Below are 7,608 nucleotides of genomic sequence, written 5' to 3'. Positions count from 1 at the left end.
CAGATGCCACATATACACTGGTCTACACAATTGGTGATATAGCTGTTTATGTGGCCACATATGACAGTGTTGAGTGAATACCTCAATGTGGATTTGTGTCAAATGCCTTGATCTGGTCAGATTACACAAGATGATACTGTCATCATGCATGCCCTAGATGTCCTCTTTGTGGACATCTACCAGATGTAACAGACACAATGTAGCATTATCATCTCACACAGGTCAGTTGCACACAGCCAGAATATGACTATTGTACATGTAGAAGAGGTCTATCTTCACATGTTGGTCCACCTCACAGTTGAGGATAATCAGGATGTGTGTATACATGCATGCATCAGGTGTTGTCCCCTCTACTCAAATAGATGCATGTTGATGTACACATTGTGTAGGAATATAGTCAATGTGGAAAGCATGTTGAAGTATGCATTCAACTGTATCAGGAAGGTGTATGTGCTGTGTCACATCATAGATGAGTTATAATGTGTCACAGGTCATTGCTTCCATGTGATAGGCCTGGATGAAGATAAGAGAGTGCATACTACCTATTGTGAACTGGACTAGGAATTTGACACAATCCCCCACACAATTATCATTGATAAACCCTCCCAGCTGGGGATTAACCCTTACGTCAGTAGATGGATAATCAATTGGCTCACCAACAGAACACATACTGTGAACGTTGGTGAATCAGTCTGTACTAGTTGAGCTGTCACCACTGGCAAACCTCAGGGATCTGTGCTTGGTTCTTCACTGTTTGGACTCTATTCCTCAACAGTTCAGGCTAAAGTATATGGCCTTTGCCTTACCAGGTTTGCTGATTCTTGCATATCGGGTGCAATCATCGAGTCTACCAGTGATGATAACATAGTAGAGAAGAAGCTAACACAGACAAATGACTGGGGACAAAGGCACATGATCTACAACTAAATGCAGAAATGTGTCTTTTTTATGTTGTTCATTTGAAAAGTGGAATTGCATGTTAATCACAGCATTGACAATGATCCTGCTGTGCTGACACCCAGTGATGCCAGCACTGAGAACATATGTATATAGCAGTCTGAACTTCAACCACCAAGTCTTTACACTGGTATTGAATGCCTATGTTATGCACATCTTACATCACACCACCATATGCAGATCTTAGGACTGTATGACAGCACTGTATTTAAACCTCATCAAAACAGTAATAGAGTATAATGATCTCTTTGCCATACAGCTCACCAGACACATGCAGCGATCGAAGAGACCACAGGGTTTTTTCAGCAATATAACACAGGGCCTACAAACCATGCCATGATATATGTGGATAGAGTTAAAGCCATGTCACTGTACTCTGTGTGTTATAGGATGAGGTGATGTCTGCCTGGCCTCCAGGCCAGTGTCTTACCCTGCCTTGGTGGGAGTGCTACATATCCAAAACTCTGATATAGCTGATGACATCAGCAGTATCTGTTAAGGAGAATATGGAAATAACAGTGCCCCACATGCTGACATAAAAGGCTCTCTGTAATGTCAAGCAAGCGCTCATATATGTATATATATATATATATATATATATATATATATATATTATTTATATATATATATATATATATATATATATACACACACACACACACACACACACACACACACACCTTAACTGCAGTGAGAATAGAACCCCTACCTAAGTATGCAGACTACAGAACTCAGTATTTTATGCAAGCATCACAGAACAAGTCTGATTTGCAATGTGTCAGACACCACTTTATAGCTGATTACATCAGCAGTGTCTGTTGAGGAGAAGATAACAGTGTCCCACTTGCTGGTGTAAAATGCTCTCTGTAATGTCAAGCAAGAGCTCACACACACTCACTTGACTGCAGTGAGAATAGAACCCCTATCTAAGCACACAGGTTACAGAACACAGTACTTTACGCAAGTGCCATGGCACAAGTCTGATTTCTGCAAGAGTTCAGGTTAACTTATAGTAGATGACATCAGCATGCCATGTGGGAGACAAGAGGTTGAGTGGCCTGCATGAAATGGATGTGTAGGCATGTGCAAATATCAAAATACTGACAATCTATTGTATTGGACCAGTAACTGCAGGATTCACACTTTTGCTCTTCTGTATAGACACACACACACACCAAGTTGACTGCAGAGAGAACAGAACCCCTATCTAAATACACAGACTACAGAACCCAGAATGTTATGCAAGGTCCACAGCTCAAGTCCACCTTGGACTGTCTCAGACAACACTTTACAGCTGATGACATCAGCAGTGTCTGTTGAGGAGAATATAACAGTGTCCCACATACTGGTATAAATGTTCTCTGTAATGCTGAGCAAGAGTTTACACACACACACAGACACACACACGCGCACACACACACACACACACACACACACACACACACACACACACACACACACACACACACACACACACACACACATATATATACAGACCTGTAGTGAGAACAGACCCCCTAGCTATCTAAATACACAGACTACAAAACAGAGCACTTTATGAAAGCACCATGACACAAGTCTGACTTTTACAAGACTGCAGGTGAACTTATAATAGATGAAATCAGCAGGCCATGTGTGGGACAAGAAGTTGGGTGGGCTGCATTAAATGGATGTGTAAGCATCTGGAAGAATCAAAATACTGTCAATCCTTGGTATTGGAGCAGTAACTGTGGGATATACACTTCTGGTCTTCTTTCTAGACACACGTGCTCAGTTGATTATAGTGAGAACATAACCACTACCTATCTAAGTACACAGACTGCAGAACAGAGTGAACTATGGAAACACCAGAGCACAAGTGTGACTTTTCTAAGAGTTTAGGTAAACTTATAGTTGATGACATCAGCAGGCCATGTGAGAGACAAATTTATCGGAGGCCTGCATAGGCTCATAGCTTCATAAATTCATAGAAGGCTACTAGCCTAATGACCCTACAGTGTTTAGAAGCCTAGCTGTGTAAAAATACAAGTACTCTTATTGAACATAGTTAGATAATTGTTGTTAGCAGAGTGATTTTGTGAGCAGCACCAACTTGTCCTGTCCAAGAGGGACATAGGTGCCATCCCAGAGGTGACTTTACAATCACCCAACCAGTAGTCAAGGTTGCGCTTGAACAAGGTCATTGAGTAGCACTGCTTCACATGCAGTGGGAGCCTATTACAGAGGACTTTGAATCATCGGGGGATATATCTGTCTCTCCAGCATATTCGGTTTAGTCACAGGCTAGGTTGAGAACCCTGAGCCAAGTTGTTCTTGTACAATTTGATTTGCAAATATCAACATTTCCAGTAGGGCAGGGTCTGAGACTGCTCTGTAGGGCAGGCATAGGTCATCTCTCAGCAACTTGCATGATACTGAGTATAGTGACAGGTCATTCACTCTTTCTATGTACAGTATGTCATGTTTGGAGTCCCTGGAGTCTCCCAGCATAACCCTATGTTTTCTCCAACTGCTGCAGGTGTCTGGTGAGGTACAGACAGAAGGGAGCATTGTACTCAATTAGTGATCTAATGAGGGTAGAGTACAGCAGAGGTATGACCTCCCTGGTTTTGGATGTGATATCCACATGTATGATGTGGGCAATACAAAATGTGTATGCCACCACTATGGACACATAGTGATGAAAGTGTACATTGCTATCAACATGTGTTCCCAAGTCTCATAACACTGCATTTTGGGTGCTATGTATATCATAATTAGCAGGGGTACTTCATTGCCAAATGGGACAATGAGGCATTGTAGGCATTAAGGTTCAGTCCATGAGTTTGACATCAAACATTTGTGTGTGGCAGCCTCTTCTGTAATATGTTAACATCATTGGAGGACCATATTAGTGCATCCAGTTACCAATCATCTGCAGACTTGGTAAATCAGAGGCCATCTACTACTGGCTGCATTTCAGGGATGTAGTTTGCAAACAGTTGAGGGCCCAGCACAGATCCTTGTGGTATTCTAATAGTAAGTGGCTAGTGGTGGAGGTGCAGTCCCGAGTGGGTGTTCTCTCAGTGATCCATTTACCTAGCCCTCTACTACTGTATGGCTTAATTCCCACATGGGAGATCTTCACTATAAGACATGAATGGAGGATAGTGTCAAAGGCCTTGGATATGTAGGCTCAATGTAGGTTGTATATCCTGTTATCCCTCATCCAGTTCTTTGGGGTCAGTATCTAAGACGTCCACGAGTTTCAATAAGTAAGATCTACCTCTGACAAAAACAAAATGCGTCAAGTGTGTCAAAGGTCACCCTGTGGATATGGTCCATTGTGATTACTTCCTTAGCCTTGCAGATAAGGCATTTAAGGCATATGGATGAATAGTTGTAGTTCTGCATGTTAGCAGATTGATGTGCATTGCACAGCACACAACATTTGATATTACATTTTGTGCTAATGTTGATGTATGTGTGGAAAAAGTACTGAGACACCACAGTTGCAGTGGTGGGGGGTGGCAACACATGAATATATTGCAAATATGTGACATATTGTTAGACAGGGCCCTCAGTCTGAAATGTTTCCACAAGTAACTTCATGTCATGCACAGGGAATGGACAGTAAAAGCAGTAATTCAGCATAATATGTACATTTCCATAGCGTGGTAAGCAGTGGGTTTGCATGTCAGTCACCTAAGTGCATACACATGTGTGATACATGTTTGCGACTAGCCAAGCAGTGTGCAAACACAAGCCGCATTGCTAAAGTCTGACAGTTAGTACTGAGTCTATGAAATACACCTGTTGCTTAACTGACACTGTGGCAGCACATGTTAATACACTGATACATTTGTTGTTGGTGCTAGATGGTACTGGGTTCAAATACAGGTGTATATAATACTTTTAAATACTTTTACATACATTGCCTCAATTCACCGTGGCTGCATGTTGGTGCGAGATGCATACCTTTGTGCAAAAATGGATTAAAGAGATAAAACAGGTAGAGAGGAAAGTGGTGAAATGAGAAGTAAGCGGGGGGAATAACAAAGGAAAAGCAGGAAATAATGTGCAGGAGGGAGGTAAGAAAGAACCATAGCTATCCATTATCTTAACAGTGTAAAGTGAGAAAATGTTGAAAATATTAACTGAATTTGGACTGTCACTTCCAGAGAGAGAGGTGATCAGAACACAATCATGTTTCTTTGCCAATTGGACTGAATCAAGTGTGTCAAGAAGACACATTATGTGAAATTCAGAGCTATGTATGGGAAGATTTTTTTCTAGGACAGGTGCTCATTTATTTATTTTGGAGAGAGAGAGAGAGAGAGAGAGAGAGAGAGGAATATTGGGGAAGGGGCTTTGGTATGTCTGGGTCAAGTAAGTTTGGCAGGTTAGAAAGCAGTTGCAGACAGGCAAGACAAACAAGACAAGAGACAAGGATGACGATGGACACAAAAAGTTGGGGGACACCATGATTGGGTGAGGGTGGGGACATCCCAACCCCATGGTTGTCAAGCTGGGTGACAGAATCAAGTCCTCACCCATGGACTGTCATCACTGTCACTTCACTCCACTGCTGGCTGGAGTGCTTGATGTTTCCTTCTTCTCCTCCTAGTACTATGCCAAATGAGGGAGAGTAGCCAATCCAGCTGGCATAGACGTACACCAATGGTGCAGCTCACAACCTTATGCATCATCCCTGGCAACTTGGTGCAGGTGATCAAATCACCACCTCCACCACTGCTTCAGGAGGGTACCACTGGACCAGTCTCCAGGGCAGGACTACCTGAGGATGCAGGTAGTGCAGGAGCAACACAGGTAGTGCTACCAGGTTGTCTCCCAGATGTGCTGTGTATTGGTGCTGGCATTGGTGGGGGGTGCATGCAGATGCTGTGGGATGGGCCTATCCCACTGTGCTGTGGAGCATTTAGTGATATACACATGGATGACATGGACACATTTTGACAACATATAATAAAATTAAAAAAATAAATTAAAAAAAATAATAATTTTCTACAATAAATTAAAATAACATAAAATAAAAATAATATTCATAAAACAAAATAAAAAAGCCAAAATATTTTAATATATTATAAATAATAAGAAATAAAATAAAAATAAAATAAAAAACGATAAGGGTCGGAATGAGTGAAAAAGAGTGCTATGACTAGTACCTTCATATGTGACATACAATGCATTAATACAATTATTTGATTCTATTATCTTAATTTTCACATTTAAGACTACCTCCTCCGAAATGATGCACACTGTTCTACAGATTACAGCAAATAATCCATGATACGTGCATGTATTGCACATAGGCGTGCTCCAGTTATACAGATTACAGTTTACAGCAGGGCATCTGTGTCACTGGTATAGAGATTTTACTTTAGTTAAAATATTATTGAAGAATTAACAGTATTGTACAGTTGGGAAGTGTTAAATAAAATAAAAAATTCAATACACAGGAGGTTCGGGTTCAAAAGTTTACAAGTGTACACCAGGAGGCAAAAAACGTACAAGTACAGAATTTTGTCTGACATGAAACAGGAAGCACACAATTTTATATAGTCTTTACATTCAAGCTGTGCCCACCTTACTGACGTGGTATGTCACAGGGCATCTACATCACTTTAGCTTACAGTCCTCTATTCATAAAAACTGCTGATGTTGTATATTTTAAAAAAGTTTTCCTCTGGTAACAATACGGCCTTGCTATCCACCTGGTCAGACATAATGTCTTTCTGTAAAGTTACTTCTTCAAGGTTTCACATCAGTTCAAATACAATAGCAGATTCAATCTTCTACTACACATCTTTGTTCACTGTAACACTTTCCCACCAGCTGCATGCTATCTTAGTAACACATATACAAGGCCAAATCATCCCAGCAGGAAAGAGCAGAAGATTTCATTATTTCACATATTTAATTTCCTGACCCAGCAGATAATCATGTGTAAAAAGCATAAACATTAAAACTTGCTAAGCTAGCAACTGCCAGAGTCGGAGGTCAATTTGCTACAAGCCACACTGCAGTTTCAAAACTACTTGCATTTACACATGAATTTATCCTTTCTGTTATATGATTAATAGAATAAAATGCATTATATACTACTTTGTTTTTAAACTAGCATTTCACATATATTCAAATACAAATTTTTCTAACATTTTCCCTCCTATTAATACTTTTTATTCTATTTTGAAGTATGTACAGTGTAATTTCATCTCCCAACCTCTTCCACTAAGGATTTTCAGCTAGGTGAGTCATTTGATCTATACTTCAGAAAAATTGTCATCTGAGATCAATTTTTCAATCTCAATATCTTGGTACAAAGTTTCAGTAACAGATACATCAATAAAATCTTTGATTAGTCTTTTTATGCAGGGAATTCCACAACAAACACATGCTCCTATTAGGAGTATACCCACACAAATGGCAATCAGAGTATTCATTAGGATGGAACCCCCACCCCAGAATAGATTCTGGAAAAAGTCCGTCAGTGAGTTTGGGCCTCTTTCAGTCATGGCTGATACTTGCTGAATTACCTCTAGGTGGTTGTTAATTTCATGTCTATTGTCTGGTATGTACGCACAGCATTCTTCTTTGATAAGCGCGCACATACCACCTCTCGCCACTAGGGTGAAGTCAAGAGCCATTCGA

Source organism: Protopterus annectens, chromosome 1.part2 (genome assembly GCF_019279795.1).
Source record: "Protopterus annectens isolate FY-2018-M chromosome 1.part2, PAN1.0, whole genome shotgun sequence".
In the NCBI taxonomy this organism is placed as follows: Eukaryota; Metazoa; Chordata; order Ceratodontiformes; family Protopteridae; genus Protopterus; species Protopterus annectens.
Note: the sequence above shows the minus strand (reverse complement) of the source record.